Consider the following 14,337-nt stretch of genomic DNA (forward strand, 5'->3'; position numbering starts at 1 on the left):
AAACGGCGTGGGGTCCCCCAAAAATCCATACCAGACCCTTATCCGAGCACGCAACCTGGCAGGCCACAGGAAAAGAGGGGGGGCGAGAGTGCGGCACCCCCCCTCCTGAACCGTACCAGGCCACATGCCCTCAACATTGGGAGGGTGCTTTGGGATAGCCCCCCAAAACACCTTGTCCCCATGTTGATGAGGACATGGGCCTCATCCCCACAACCCTGGCCGGTGGTTGTGGGGGTCTGTGGGCGGGGGGCTTATCGGAATCTGGAAGCCCCCTTTAACAAGGGGACCCCCAGATCCCGCCCCCCCCGTGTGAAATGGTAAGGGGGTACTTACCCCTACCATTTCACTAAAAAACTGTCAAAAATGTTAAAAATGACAAGAGACTGTTTTTGACAATTCCTTTATTTAAATGCTTCTTCTTTCTTCTATCTTTCTTCATCTTCTTCTTCTGGTTCTTCTGGTTCTTCCTCCAGTGTTCTCGTCCAGCATCTCCTCCACGGCGTCTTCTATCTTCTTCTCCTCGGGCCGCTCCGCACCCATGGCATGGGGGGAGGCTCCTGCTCTTCTCTTCATCTTCTTCTTCATCTTCTTCTCTTCTTCCTTCTTCTCTTCTTCTCTTCTTCATTTTCTTCTCCGGGCCGCTCCGCATCCATGCTGGCGTGGAGGGAGGCTCTCGCTGTGTGACGGCGTCTCCTCGTCTGACGGTTCTTAAATAATGGGGGGCGGGGCCACCCGGTGACCCCGCCCCCTCTGACGCACAGTGACTTGACGGGACTTCCCTGTGACGTCACGGGGAATGCCACAGGGAAGTCCCGTCTTGTCCCATGCGTCAGAGGGGGCGGGGTCACCGGGTGGCCCCGCCCCCCGTTATTTAAGAACCATCAGACGAGGAGACGCCGTCACACAGCGGGAGCCTCCCTCCATGCCAGCATGGATGCGGAGCGGCCCGGAGAAGAAAATGAAGAGGAGAAGAAGGAAGAAGAGAAGAAGATGAAGAAGAAAATGAAGAGAAGAGCGGGAGCCTCCCCCCATGCCATGGGTGCGGAGCGGCCCGAGGAGAAGAAGATAGAAGACGCCACGGAGGAGATGCTGGACTAGAACGCCAAAGGAAGAACCAGAAGAACCAGAAGAACCAGAAGAAGAAGAAAGAAGAAGCATTTAAATAAAGGAATTGTCAAAAACTGTCTCTTGTCATTTTTAACATTTTTGACAATTTTTTAGTGAAATGGTAGGGGTAAGTACCCCCTTACCATTTCACACAGGGGGGGGCCGGGATCTGGGGGTCCCCTTGTTAAAGGGGGCTTCCAGATTCCGATAAGCCCCCCGACCGCAGACCCCCACAACCACCGGCCAGGGTTGTGGGGATGAGGCCCTTGTCCTCATCAACATGGGGACAAGGTGTTTTGGGGGGCTACCCCAAAGCACCCTCCCAATGTTGAGGGCATGTGGCCTGGTACAGTTCAGGAGGGGGGGCCGCACTCTCATCCCCCCTCTTTTCCTGTGGCCTGCCAGGTTGCGTGCTCGGATAAGGGTTTGGTATGGATTTTTGGGGGGACCCCACGCCGTTTTTTTTTTGGCGCGGGGTTCCCCTTAAAATCCATACCAGACCTGAAAGGTCTGGTATGGAATTTAGGGGGAACCCCACGTCATTTTTTTAAAAATTTTGGCCGGGGTTCCCCTTAATATCCATACCAGACCTGAAGGGCCTGGTATGGAATTTAGGGGGACCCCCACGTCATTTTTTTTTTTTTAATTTTGGTTCAGGGTTCCCCTGTGGGGAATTACCATGCCGTTTTTATCAATGAACTTCTATGTGTATTGTCGGCAATGCAATAGCCGCGAGTAGTTTTAAATGGGTTTTTTCCTTAGAAATGTCATTTTGCTGTCAGACTGTTCTAAACACGGGAAACATGCGCCCCTTTACAGGCATACTATAGACACCCCCCAGCTACGAAATTTAAAGGGATATTACACTTTTATTGTTTGACTTTAAGCATTATTAAAATCACTGCTCCTGAAAAAACGTCTGTTTTTAAAACTTTTTTTTGCATTGATCCATGTCCCCTGGGGCAGGACCCAGGTCCCCAAACACTTTTTATGACAATAACTTGCATATAAGCCTTTAAAATTAGCACTTTTGATTTCTCCCATAGACTTTTAAAGGGTGTTCTGCGGCATTCGAATTTGTCGCGAACACCCCAAATTGTTCGCTGTTCGGCGAACTTGCGAACAGCCAATGTTCGAGTTGAACATGAGTTCGACTCGAACTCGAAGCTCATCCCTAGTGCTAGCTAACACTGAGCATGTATCTAATCCCAATCTATTCTGGGAGGCAGGCAAGGCCGTTTTGCAAGGTGTAATCATCTCCTACACTACCCAATTTAAGAAGCATTCTCTAGAGCAACACTGCCAGGCAAGTGCTGCTTTAAGGAAAGCCCAAGCGGATCTGACCCTACGTCACTCTCCAGAAAATAGACAGGCATGGCTAGCTGCTAAACGAGGTTTCGATCTCTGGGCAGATCAAAAGGAATGGATTAAGACCTCCTACCGTTCCCTCCACCTACATAAGTATGGTAACAAGGCAGGCAAACCCCTTGCCAATCTCTGTCGAGAGGCTCATACACCCAGTCACATTGCAGCGCTGAGGGACAGCAAAGGGACCCTTACGTCCTCCCAATCAGAAATAACTGCCCTACTGACTGAATTTTATCAACAATTATACGCTGAGGACCCAATTGACCTGGACAAAGCACAATCTCTCCTCGCTTCCGTTAAATTGCCTACATTATCAGACACCCAAATAGACTCCATAAATGCTCCTATCTCCTTGACTGAAATTCTCTCCACCATACAACATCTATCAAACAACAAAGCACCTGGCCCGGATGGGTATTCAGCTGAGTTTTATAAGCTGACCAGGGAATATATACCACACAGGCTACAACAAGTCTTTACGAGTATTTGGGAGGGTGGGCCATACCTCCCTATGGGTTTAATGGCATTCATTAAGTTACTGGCAAAAAAGGGAAAAGACCCTTCCGGAGTCATATCACCCAATCTCCTTAATTAATGTTGACTTTATCTAAAATTATTGCATCCCGACTAGCCTCTATTCTTCCTACACTGATCCATCCGGCGCAGGCGGGATTCGTCATGGGTAGGTCAGCAGTGCTCAACATTTGCAAAGTTATACTTGCCCTGGAGCATGCTAAACACCACCCTGACAAAGACATGGCCATTCTGTCTCTTGACGCTGAAAAAGCCTTTGATAACATCAGTTTTCAACGGTTGTTTCTGGTACTGAGGAAGTTTGGGATCCTGGGCCCAGTAGCAAATTTCATACAAACAATGTATTCCGCTCCCACAGCTAGGGATGAGCCGAACACCCCCCTGTTCGGCTCGCACCAGAACATGCGAACAGGAAAAAAGTTTGTTCGAACACGCGAACACCGTTAAAGTCTATGGGACACGAACATGAATAATCAAAAGTGCTAATTTTAAAGGCTTATATGCAAGTTATTGTCATAAAAAGTGTTTGGGGACCTGGGTCCTGCCCCAGGGGACATGGATCAATGCAAAAAAAAGTTTTAAAAACGGCCGTTTTTTCAGGAGCAGTGATTTTAATAATGCTTAAAGTCAAACAATAAAAGTGTAATATCCCTTTAAATTTCGTAGCTGGGGGTGTCCATAGTATGCCTGTAAAGGGGCGCATGTTTCCTGTGTTTAGAACAGTCTGACAGCAAAATGACATTTCGAAGGAAAAAAGCCATTTAAAACTACTCGCGGCTATTGCATTGCCGGTCCGACAATACACATAGAAGTTCATTGATAAAAACGGCATGGGAATTCCCCACAGGGGAGCCCCGAACCAAAATTAAAAAAAAAAATGACGTGGGGTCCCCCTAAATTCCATACCAGGCCCTTCAGGTCTGGTATGAATATTAAGGGGAACCCCGGCCAAAATTAAAAAAGAAAATGACGTGGGGGTCCCCCTAAATTCCATACCAGACCCTTCAGGTGGATTTTAAGGGGAACCCCACGCCAAAAAAAAACGGCATGGGGTCCCCCCAAAAATCCATACCAGACCCTTATCCGAGCATGCAACCTGGCAGGCCACAGGAAAAGAGGGGGGATGAGAGAGCGCCCCCCTCCTGAACCGTACCAGGCCACATGCCCTCAACATTGGGAGGGTGCTTTGGGGTAGCCCCCCAAAACACCTAGTCCCCATGTTGATGAGGACAAGGGCCTCATCCCCACAACCCTGGCCGGTGGTTGTGGGGGTCTGCGGGCGGGGGGCTTATCGGAATCTGGAAGCCCCCTTTAACAAGGGGACCCCCAGATCCCGGCCATCCCCCCTGTGTGAAATGGTAAGGGGGTACAAAAGTACCCCTACCATTTCACTAAAAAACTGTCAAAAATGTTAAAAATGACAAGAGACAGTTTTTGACAATTCCTTTATTTAAATGCTTCTTCTTTCTTCTATCTTCCTTCATCTTCTTCTTCTTCTTCTGGTTCTTCTGGCTCTTCTGGTTCTTCCTCCGGCGTTCTTGTCCAGCATCTCCTCCATGGCGTGTTCTATCTTCTTCTCCTCGGGCCGCTCAGCACCCATGGCATGGGGGGAGGCTCCCGCTCTTTTCTTCATCTTCTTCTCTTCTTCATCTTCTTCTTCTTCATCTTCTTCTTTTCTTCTCTTCTTCTCTTCTTCTCTTCTTCATTTTCTTCTCCGGGCCGCTCCGCATCCATGCTGGCATGGAGGGAGGCTCCTGCTGTGTGACGGCGTCTCCTCGTCTGACGGTTCTTAAATAATGGGGGGTGGGGCCACCCGGCGACCCCGCCCCCCCTCTGAAGCACGGTGACTTGACAGAGCTTCCCTGTGACATCATGGGGAATGCCACAGGGAAGTCCCGTCATGTCCCATGCGTCAGAGGGGGGTGGGGTCACTGGGTGGCCCCGCCCCCCGTTATTTAAGAACCGTCAGACGAGGAGACGCCGTCACACAGCGGGAGCCTCCCTCCATGCCAGCATGGATGCGGAGTGGCCCGGAGAAGAAAATGAAGAAGAGAAGAAGAGAAGAAAAGAAGAAGATGAAGAAGAAGAGGAAGAAGAGAAGAAGTGGGTGCAGAGCGGCCCGAGGAGAAGAAGATAGAAGATGCCGCGGAAGAGATGCTGGACGAGAACGCCGGAGGAAGAACCAGAAGAGCCAGAAGAACCAGAAGAAGAAGAAGAAGATGAAGGAAGATAGAAGAAAGAAGAAGCATTTAAATAAAGGAATTGTCAAAAACTGTCTCTTGTCATTTTTAACATTTTTGACAGTTTTTTAGTGAAATGGTACGGGTACTTTTGTACCCCCTTACCATTTCACACAGGGGGGAATGGGATCTGGGGGTCCCCTGGTTAAAGGGGGCTTCCAGATTCCGATAAGCCCCCCGCCCACAGACCCCCACAACCACCGGCCAGGGTTGTGGGGATGAGGCCCTTGTCCTCATCAACATGGGGACAAGGTGTTTTGGGGGGCTACCCCAAAGCACCCTCCCAATGTTGAGGGCATGTGGCCTGGTACGGTTCAGGTCCCCCCCCTCTTTTCCTGCGGCCTTCCAGGTTGTGTGCTCAGATAAGGGTCTGGTATGGATTTTTGGGGGGACCCCACGCCGTTTTTTTTTTTTCGGCGCAGGGTTCCCCTTAAAATCCATACCAGACCTGAAGGGTCTGGTATGGAATTTAGGAGGACCCCCACGTCATTTTTTTTAAAAATTTTGACAGGGGTTCCCCTTAATATCCATACCAGACCTGAAGGGCCTGGTATGGAATTTAGGGGGACCCCCACGTCATTTTTTTTTTAAAAATTTGGTTCGGGGTTCCCCTGTGGGGAATTCCCATGCCATTTTTATCAATGAACTCCTATGTGTACTGTCGGACCGGCAATGCAATAGCCGCGAGTAGTTTTAAATGGCTTTTTTCCTTCGAAATGTCATTTTGCTGTCAGACTGTTCTATACACGGGAAACATGCGCCCCTTTACAGGCATACTATAGACACCCCCCAGCTACGAAATTTAAAGGGATATTACACTTTTATTGTTTGACTTTAAGCATTATTAAAATCACTGCTCCTGAAAAAAACGACGTTTTTAAAACTTTTTTTTGCATTGATCCATGTCCCCTGGGGAAGGACCCAGGTCCCCAAACACTTTTTATGACAATAACTTGCATATAAGCCTTTAAAATTAGCACTTTTGATTTCTCCCATAGACTTTTAAAGGGTGTTCCGTGGCATTCGAATTTGCCACGAACACCCCAAATTGTTCGCTGTTCGGCAAACTTGCAAACAGCCAATGTTCGAGTCGAACATGAGTTCCACTCGAACTCGAAGCTCATCCCTACCCACAGCTTGTCTAGTGACGTCCGGCAATATATCAGCCCCAATCCATTTGACAAAGGGAACTCGCCAGGGGTGCCCTCTTTCCCCGTTATGCCCCGTACACACGGTCGGATTTTCCAATGGAAAATGTCCGATCGGAGCGTGTTTTCAGAAATTCCGACCGTGTGTGGGCTCCATCGGACATTTTCCATCGGATTTTCCGACACACAAAGTTGGAGAGCAGGAGATAAAATTTTCCGACAACAAAATCCGATCGCGTCAATTCCGACCGTGTGTGGCCTGTTCCGACGCAAAAAGTGCCACGCATGCTCAGAAGAAATTCCGGCACGGAACCGCTCGTTCTGGTAAACTTAGCATTCGCAATGGATACAGCACTTTCGTCACGCTGCAATGTCAAAAATGGTTTAATACAGCGCACTCTCTTCTTCTTTATAATGTGAGAAGAATTAAGTAGTTTTGCTGCTCATATTCACACACACTTCTCACAAAGTTTTATTTTTGTTTTTTTATTGGGATTCCCTGAATATATTGTTATTAGTTGTCACATCTGACAGAATGTTTTTTTTTTTTTTTTTTTGGGGGGGATTTTAAGCCTTTTTTTTTAGATTTAATGTTTGTATTTTTTCCAAGGCTGATCTTTGTTCAATGTTATTTTTATTTTTACTCCAGAATATTTTTGTGTGTGTTTTGTGTGTCAAGTTACCCCAACACCATTGATATCTTGTATTTTTTAATCTCAAGGAGATTGTTTGGTGTTGGTGTCCCTTGTTCATTTCACATTGTATATTTGCAATGTACCTGAATCCTCACAAACAGTCCTTTTTGAAGTAAAACACATAGGAGAGTATAATTCAAAACAAAAATCCTTTATTAAGGGCTCAGAACCAAACAAAGAGGAAGGCAACACTGGATCAACAGGAGAGATTAGCGAAGCCTGGGACCCCCACGGCAGACATCAATTCTTGAACATCAAAATTGGTGGCCTGAGGAGTCCATATGTAAGGGAGGGCAGTCTGGTCCAGAATTCGCAGAGATCCAGATAGCAGCAGATGACATGTGTGTCCCCAGGCTGTGGTACCACAAGAGGCTGCATTTTTTGGCCGACCAGACTGGATCCAGGGTCCTCACTTTCTGGTCTTCCTTCCACACTTCCTTCCCAGCTGTGGCTGTGCTGTTGGAGATGTGGCAGGAGGAGGAGTAGGACCTGGAGGAGGAGGAGGACTGGGAGGACCTGGAGGAGAAGGAGGAGGAGGAGGAGGACCTGCAGGAGGAGGAGGAGGAACATCGCAAAGGTGTGTCTGAGCTATAATTTGGCCCCTCATACCTTTGTTAAGAGCCTCCAATATGAGCGACTCACACATGAGTTGTTGTCCCTCCTCCATCCTGTGCATTTTATAGGCAATGGTAGCAGAAATGTCCTCCTCCATGGTGTGTGGTGCTCCCAGGACCTCTGTAGCCCTCCAAAAGAGTCCTCTGGCAGTCTCCTCTAGGGCACTCCTCCTCCTGCCACTTTCTCTTTCCAGGGGGGGTGCAGGGACCTGCAGATCAGCCAGCCGGCTGAGACTTCCCTGTGTATGAAAAAGGGACATGGTTTTAGTTTTTGCTTCCTCAATCACAATCCTAAATTAGTACTCCCAACTAACATCTAGGTAACCTCATTGATTGGACAAGCAGAAATATTTAGAGGAATGCTATACCTGGCTCAATCTGGGCTCCTCCACATACGGCCTGGAAGGCCCAGGTTGGGCGTCAGAAGCCTCAGCTGGGGGGGGAGGAAGCGTAGAAGGAAGACTGGAGAGGGATGGCCTGGGTTCAGTCTGGCCTGCCAGAAAATGCAGCCTGTCGTAGTACAACATCCTGGGGACATAGATGTCATCTGCTGCTCCGGATCTCTGTGAATCCAGGACTTTCTTGCGCTCCCTTAGATATATACTCTTCAGGCCACCAATTAAGATCTTTAAATAGGTGATGTCTGCCGTGGGGATCACCTGCTTTACAATTTCACACAATTGCTCCAGTGCTGCCTTCCTCTTTGCTTGGTTCTTGTGATGTGGGTGGTTAATCTCCCACAGACATGGCAGCTCCCTTAACATATCTAGGAATAGAGGAATAGTGACATGAAGTCATTGTCTTTCAGTAGCATATCCATGTTCACTGCAAGACACAACACAAGACAAAGCCTAATGTCAGATAAAACTCTTCTAATCTTGTTACAATATAGGCCTCAATGTAGAAGCAGTATAGGCACAAGTTTGTCTCTTACCTTCGTTCTTATGATCGTCGCGTCCAATGCTCCTTCCTCCGCTCACAGATCGTACGTAATACGCACGCGTGTTACGCTTTATATACACTGCGCATGCGTGTAACTCCTCCCGCCCCTGACGTTCTTTCTATTCTATTCCCCGCCCCTTTTCATTCGGCGCAGTGGGGGAAGAGCACATGGCGGAGTCACAGCAGGTGCGTGATAAGTACAGGAACGAGGAGGAGGAGGAAAGCCTGGATCCGGACACGTCCCGATCCAGAAGGAGACGTTTTAAGGCCACAAATATGTCCTTTGGGGAGATGTTGGAGATGGTCGACATCATGAAGAAGGCCGACTATGACGGAAAGTATGGGCCTTACCCCAACCCCAATATCAGAAAGGCCAAGATCATGGCGAAAGTGGTCAAAAGTCTGCACAGGAATTTTGGGGTATGACGATCGAAAGATCAGCTCAGGAAGCGCTGGTCGGACCTGAAATTAAGAGAGCCAGAGCAGTACCGAAAGATCCGGAGAGTGCTGCAAAAAAGTAAGTAGTTGTGCTGTGTTCCTATTCTTTCTGTCTTTATTCCATTCGTGCTGCTCCATATGCTTTTCTTAATTGTACAGTTTAAAAGGGCAACTTTAATGTTCATGGGCCCATTATTCGTTCGTATCAAACATTTTTCTTTCGGCCTCTAAAACACCATTGTTTAGGCCATATGCATTTTCCCACATTTTTTAGGGCCTACTTGGATGCCAAATATTTGTTTGTCTAGATAGGTTTGTTACTAGAATGAAATGCAAACTAGATTCTGTGTAAGGAGAGGACACTGAGCAGCTGTTTTCACATCTGGACACTGGAGCACTAGTGTGGGACACAAGAACACAATTTTTATTAGGGGGCCACACAGGTGCTCCAGTGTATACTATAGGGGGGTCTCCATCTGTGAAGCTTGTACTAAACAGGTAAAGTATTGCAGCTTGACAAAGGCCAATAAAAAAAATACATCTTTGAACTCGGCTAAAATAGACAATTGTACCCCACTTCCAAGCAATGTTTCCTATTTCTAGTTCTGCCATCAAATATCTGTGTGCTAATTATACCATTTTTGTTTTACATAGGGGAGAAAAGACTCGGAGGACAACCCTCATCCGAGGAGACCACAGACCCCCCACCTATGGAAGAAGGTGAAATACCCTCAACCCAAGAAGAGCAGGAGGAAGAAGAAGATGTGGTGGAAATTGGCACCACAACAGGTGAGTGTCTGCGACCACAGGCTCAGGTAAAAGAGATGGATGGTGGCAGATTTTTGATACCTGTTTTTGTTTGGTTTCTCTCTTTTTAGGTGATCGTGATGTGAGGGATCGAGATCCTTCACATCTGAAAGTGCCCAGATCCTGATCAGGGAGATCATGGGGTGTAATGTCGAATTGTAAAACATCCAGAAAAAAATAAATGATGTGATTCAAAAAAATAATAACATCATTGATGTTTTGGGGCGAATTTAAAACCCCACAAAATCACTTGTTTTATTGTGGTCCAATGTTTTAAATCTTTTTGCAATGTTTTGAAAAGCCAAATTTGGAGGATGCACACAGTGTGCCAACATGTGCTATCTGCCATCACGGGAGATCAATGGACGCGTTTTGGGGGTGCAACCCCTTCCTCAATTATAAAGTAGCGGTGAGGAAGGGATTGCTCCCCCAAAACACGTCCCTTGATCCCCCCTGATGGCAGCTAGCACATGTTGACATTCGTAAATTGGTGTGCATCTTCCAAATTTGGCTTTTCCAAGGGTGATTTCCCCCCATCTGAACGCAATATCAAATACAGTTCCTAAATACTTATGTCTGATATTGCCTTCAGGTTTTACCTAATGTGAACTTTGTAAGTTCAAGTTTTTTGTCTTTCTTGTTGGTTTTACACAGGCCTGTTTTATCGTAAATGGACATTTCTATTTTTGATAATGCCACCCCAAAAATTGTTATACAACAAACACGTTGGTTTGTTTTAAAAACCTTTGGTAAATGCACATGTGATTGTGCAGGTATAAAAAAGTTGGTTAATCAAGAATGTGTGGATTATTGTCTCAACACTACAACACTTTTGGGGTGATGTAATTGCTGTTTTCAGCGAAAATGGGGGTTATTTCCTAAGGGCAAAACCACTTTGCACTACAAGTGCAGGTTCAGTGCAGTTGCAAGTGCACTTGTAGTGAAATGTTTTTTTGCATTTAGTAAATAACAGCCAACAGTGCTTTGTATAAGGTTACACAATCACGCCATTTTCTGCACTCAAAACATTTCTGTCAGGGTCAGAATTTCCTTTTGTTTTTTATTATAAAAAGGCTTCACATATTTGCTGGCATATTGATGGCCCCCCTACCCGCAAAGAACTCCAGGTAGCGTAACCGGACATCACGGGCACTCAGGGAGGGCAAGCCAGGACACCCGCTTTTAAGCGCCGTCAGTGTGGTTTGATGTATCATTCCGGCCTCAGGCCCAACTGAGCCAGCATAGTTGGCCGAATGTTTCCTTAAAAAGTTATGGAGAACACAGCACGCAAGTATAATATGGTTCAGTTTATACTCCGCCATATGGATGGGTGTCAGAAATAGGCTGAACCGGCTGGCCAGGATTCCAAATGTGTTCTCCACCACTCTTCGGGCTCTGGCCAGCTGGTAATTAAAAACCCTCTGTTCCGGGGTGAGGGTCCTCATTGGGAATGGCCGCATCAGGTGGTCCCCCAGCGCAAACGCTTCATCAGCAACGAACACAAATGGGAGTCCTTCCACATTGTCCTCTGGAGCTGGCAAGTCCAAGCTGCCATTCTGGAGACGCCTGTAAAACTCCGTCTGGGCGATGACTCCACCATCGGACATCCGGCCATTCTTCCCCACGTCCACATACAGGAAGTCGTAAGTAGCCGACACCACCGCCAACATCACTATACTATTGAACCCCTTATAGTTTAAATAGTATGACCCCGAGTTGGGTGGTGGGACAATGTGGACATGTTTCCCATCAATTACCCCTCTGCAGTTAGGAAAGTCCCACCGCTCGGCAAAGTGGGAGGCCACAGTCTGCCATTCCTGTGGCGTGGAAGGAAACTGTTGAGGAAAAAACAATAAACATTACTATTTTTGATCAGAAACATGGCAAGCAGATTAGATACAAACATTCTGGGTCAACCTCCAGATAGCATTTATTAAGGGGAATTTAACAACGCCAAAGTATAAGGTACACCTATCATATTCCCCCTCCCCCCCTCTCATGGGCCATTTCTAACATTATAGGGGGTGTGTGGAAATCTTGGACAGGTAACCCTCTTCACTTCATTGAGAGATGAATGCCTAAATAATGGGTATTACTTGGAACAGCCCCTCCTTAGTTACACTATTGGCAGCCCACTGGACAGGTAAGAAGTGTCATAATACAAAGATATAAATACACACTGTACACATTTGGGGACATTTGGACATTCTGCTATTACCTATCAAGATAATAATAGGATCCAAAAACTTTAAACAGTAACATTTGAAAGTATACAGGCAGGCCCTTGCACTACAAGCTTTGGGGAATTCATCCATAAATATGACCACAAAAGAGATGGGTATAGTGTGTATGGGTTTGGCAAAGTCAGCAAATAGATGATTGAGGATAGAGAATTGGGATCAGCTGACTTAGCAGTTGGTGGAGGGAGAGTTACTAAAAATTATTTGGGGACACCACCAAAAAAAAGCCTCTGCCACTCTGCCTGAAGTTAAAGCAAAAATAACATTTCTAAACATTTTAGGGGGTGTTTGGGGGTAAAGCACTACTATGGAGCAGAAAAAATACATTGTTAAGTGACTACATGAGGTGAATATAGGGCCAGGAGACACCATGCTGGGGAGGTTATTGAAGGGCAAATATGTATGAAGGACCTAAAATAATAATTACATAAAAATTCTGCATGCATGAGAACAAAGGGGACATTCACAGCATATTACAATCATGGTAATTAGGGAATGAGGAAAGAAATACAATATATTAGCAAACATTCAATACAATAAAATGTGATATTAAAGGATAAAAATCTTACCTTCATATACTCCTTCTGCAGGACCTGGATGATGGCAGAACAGGTCTCTGGGATAATGATCCCCAGAGCCTGGGGGGAGATGCCTGTCGAGAACTTTTAAGTCCTGCAGACTTCTCCCTGTCGCCAAATACCGCAGGGTAGCGACCAACCTCTGCTCCGGAGTGACGGCTTGCCTCATGCAGGTATCCTGCCTGATAATATAAGGGGTCAGCGAAGCCAACAGACGGTGAAACAGGGGGTCCATCATCCTGAGAAAGTTCCTGAAATCATCAGGATTATTCTCACGGATCTCACGGAGCAAAGGCATATGAGAGAACTGGTCACGCTGAAGCAACCAATTCTTGGTCCATGAACTCCTCCCCACCCTGTTCATGGACTGGACTTGTGTCAAGGTCAGGACCCCAACACCAAGCCCCCGCACAGCACGAACTCTACGAGGAGTACGCATACGCAACATGGCTAGAAAACGGTCGGCTGCTCAGAACGAAGTAACAGAACGCACTGAAGAACAGCAAGGCCTGTGAAGAGCGACCTGAAAAACAGCAACGAGCGGGCAAGAATACAATGACTAATTAAAGTCACGGGGAACTTGCTTGCACGCACTGAAGAGCAGATACAAACCCACAAGCACAAACTGAACGGCAGAAAACGATCTGAAAGCCACGAGTCTGAAAAAGCGCGAATCGTCTCTCACCAAACTTTTACTAACACGAGATTAGCAAAAGGAGCCCAAAGGGTGCCGCGCTTGGTTCTGAACCGGCCTTTTCTAGTCTCGTTGTACGTGGTGTTTTCTCTAACTTTCGACATTGCTCGGGACTACGCATTAACTTCAGTAAGAGCGAGGTACTCCCACTACACCCGACCCATTCCCAACATTGGGCTCAATTCTCCCCTTTACAAGTAGCGAAGCATTCCATAACGTATCTGGGTATTAGAATAGGCCGGGATCCTTCTTCTCTATACCACCTTAACTATCCACCCATTTTTGACAGGATTAAGCGGGAGCTGGAAGCTTGGATGACTCTCCCAATATCGTTTTTCGGAAGGTGCCATTTATACAAAATGGTCTCATTTGCAAGACTGCTATATCCCCTACAAACACTTCCCCTACTAATTAAGCACAAAGACATCCAAAATCTCAACAAGGCTTTGATGACCTTTCTGTGGAGATCCAAGAGATCACGAATTGCTAGACACAAATTGCATCTTCCGAAACACGAGGGGGGAGTGGGACTACCTGACCTTCGCCTATACAACCTTTCATGCCTTCTTAGGCAGGGCATGGACTGGTTATTACATAGATCCAACTACTCCAACTTTGCCTTAGAGGCGGCCTTGGTCTCTCCCCTCTATCTATCAGCAGTGCTCCACTCTCCCCTCAAGGTCTTGCCATCTCATTTGAGAAGTAACTCCTTGATAAGAGACACTGTGGTGGCATGGAGAGAGGTATGTAAGCTTATGAAGGTACCTTGTACTATCTCGAATCACCTCCCAATACAAGGTAATCCGTCGTTCCCTGCAGGAATGACACATGAAGCATTCCTAACATGGTCTACCCTGAGCCTAACCCGTGCAGCCTCATTGCTCTACCCAGGCACCTGCAACATCCAAACCTTCCAGGAGGTTTCAAAACAA

This window comes from Aquarana catesbeiana, linkage group LG07 (assembly GCF_042186555.1).
Source record: "Aquarana catesbeiana isolate 2022-GZ linkage group LG07, ASM4218655v1, whole genome shotgun sequence".
NCBI classification, from domain to species: Eukaryota; Metazoa; Chordata; class Amphibia; order Anura; family Ranidae; genus Aquarana; species Aquarana catesbeiana.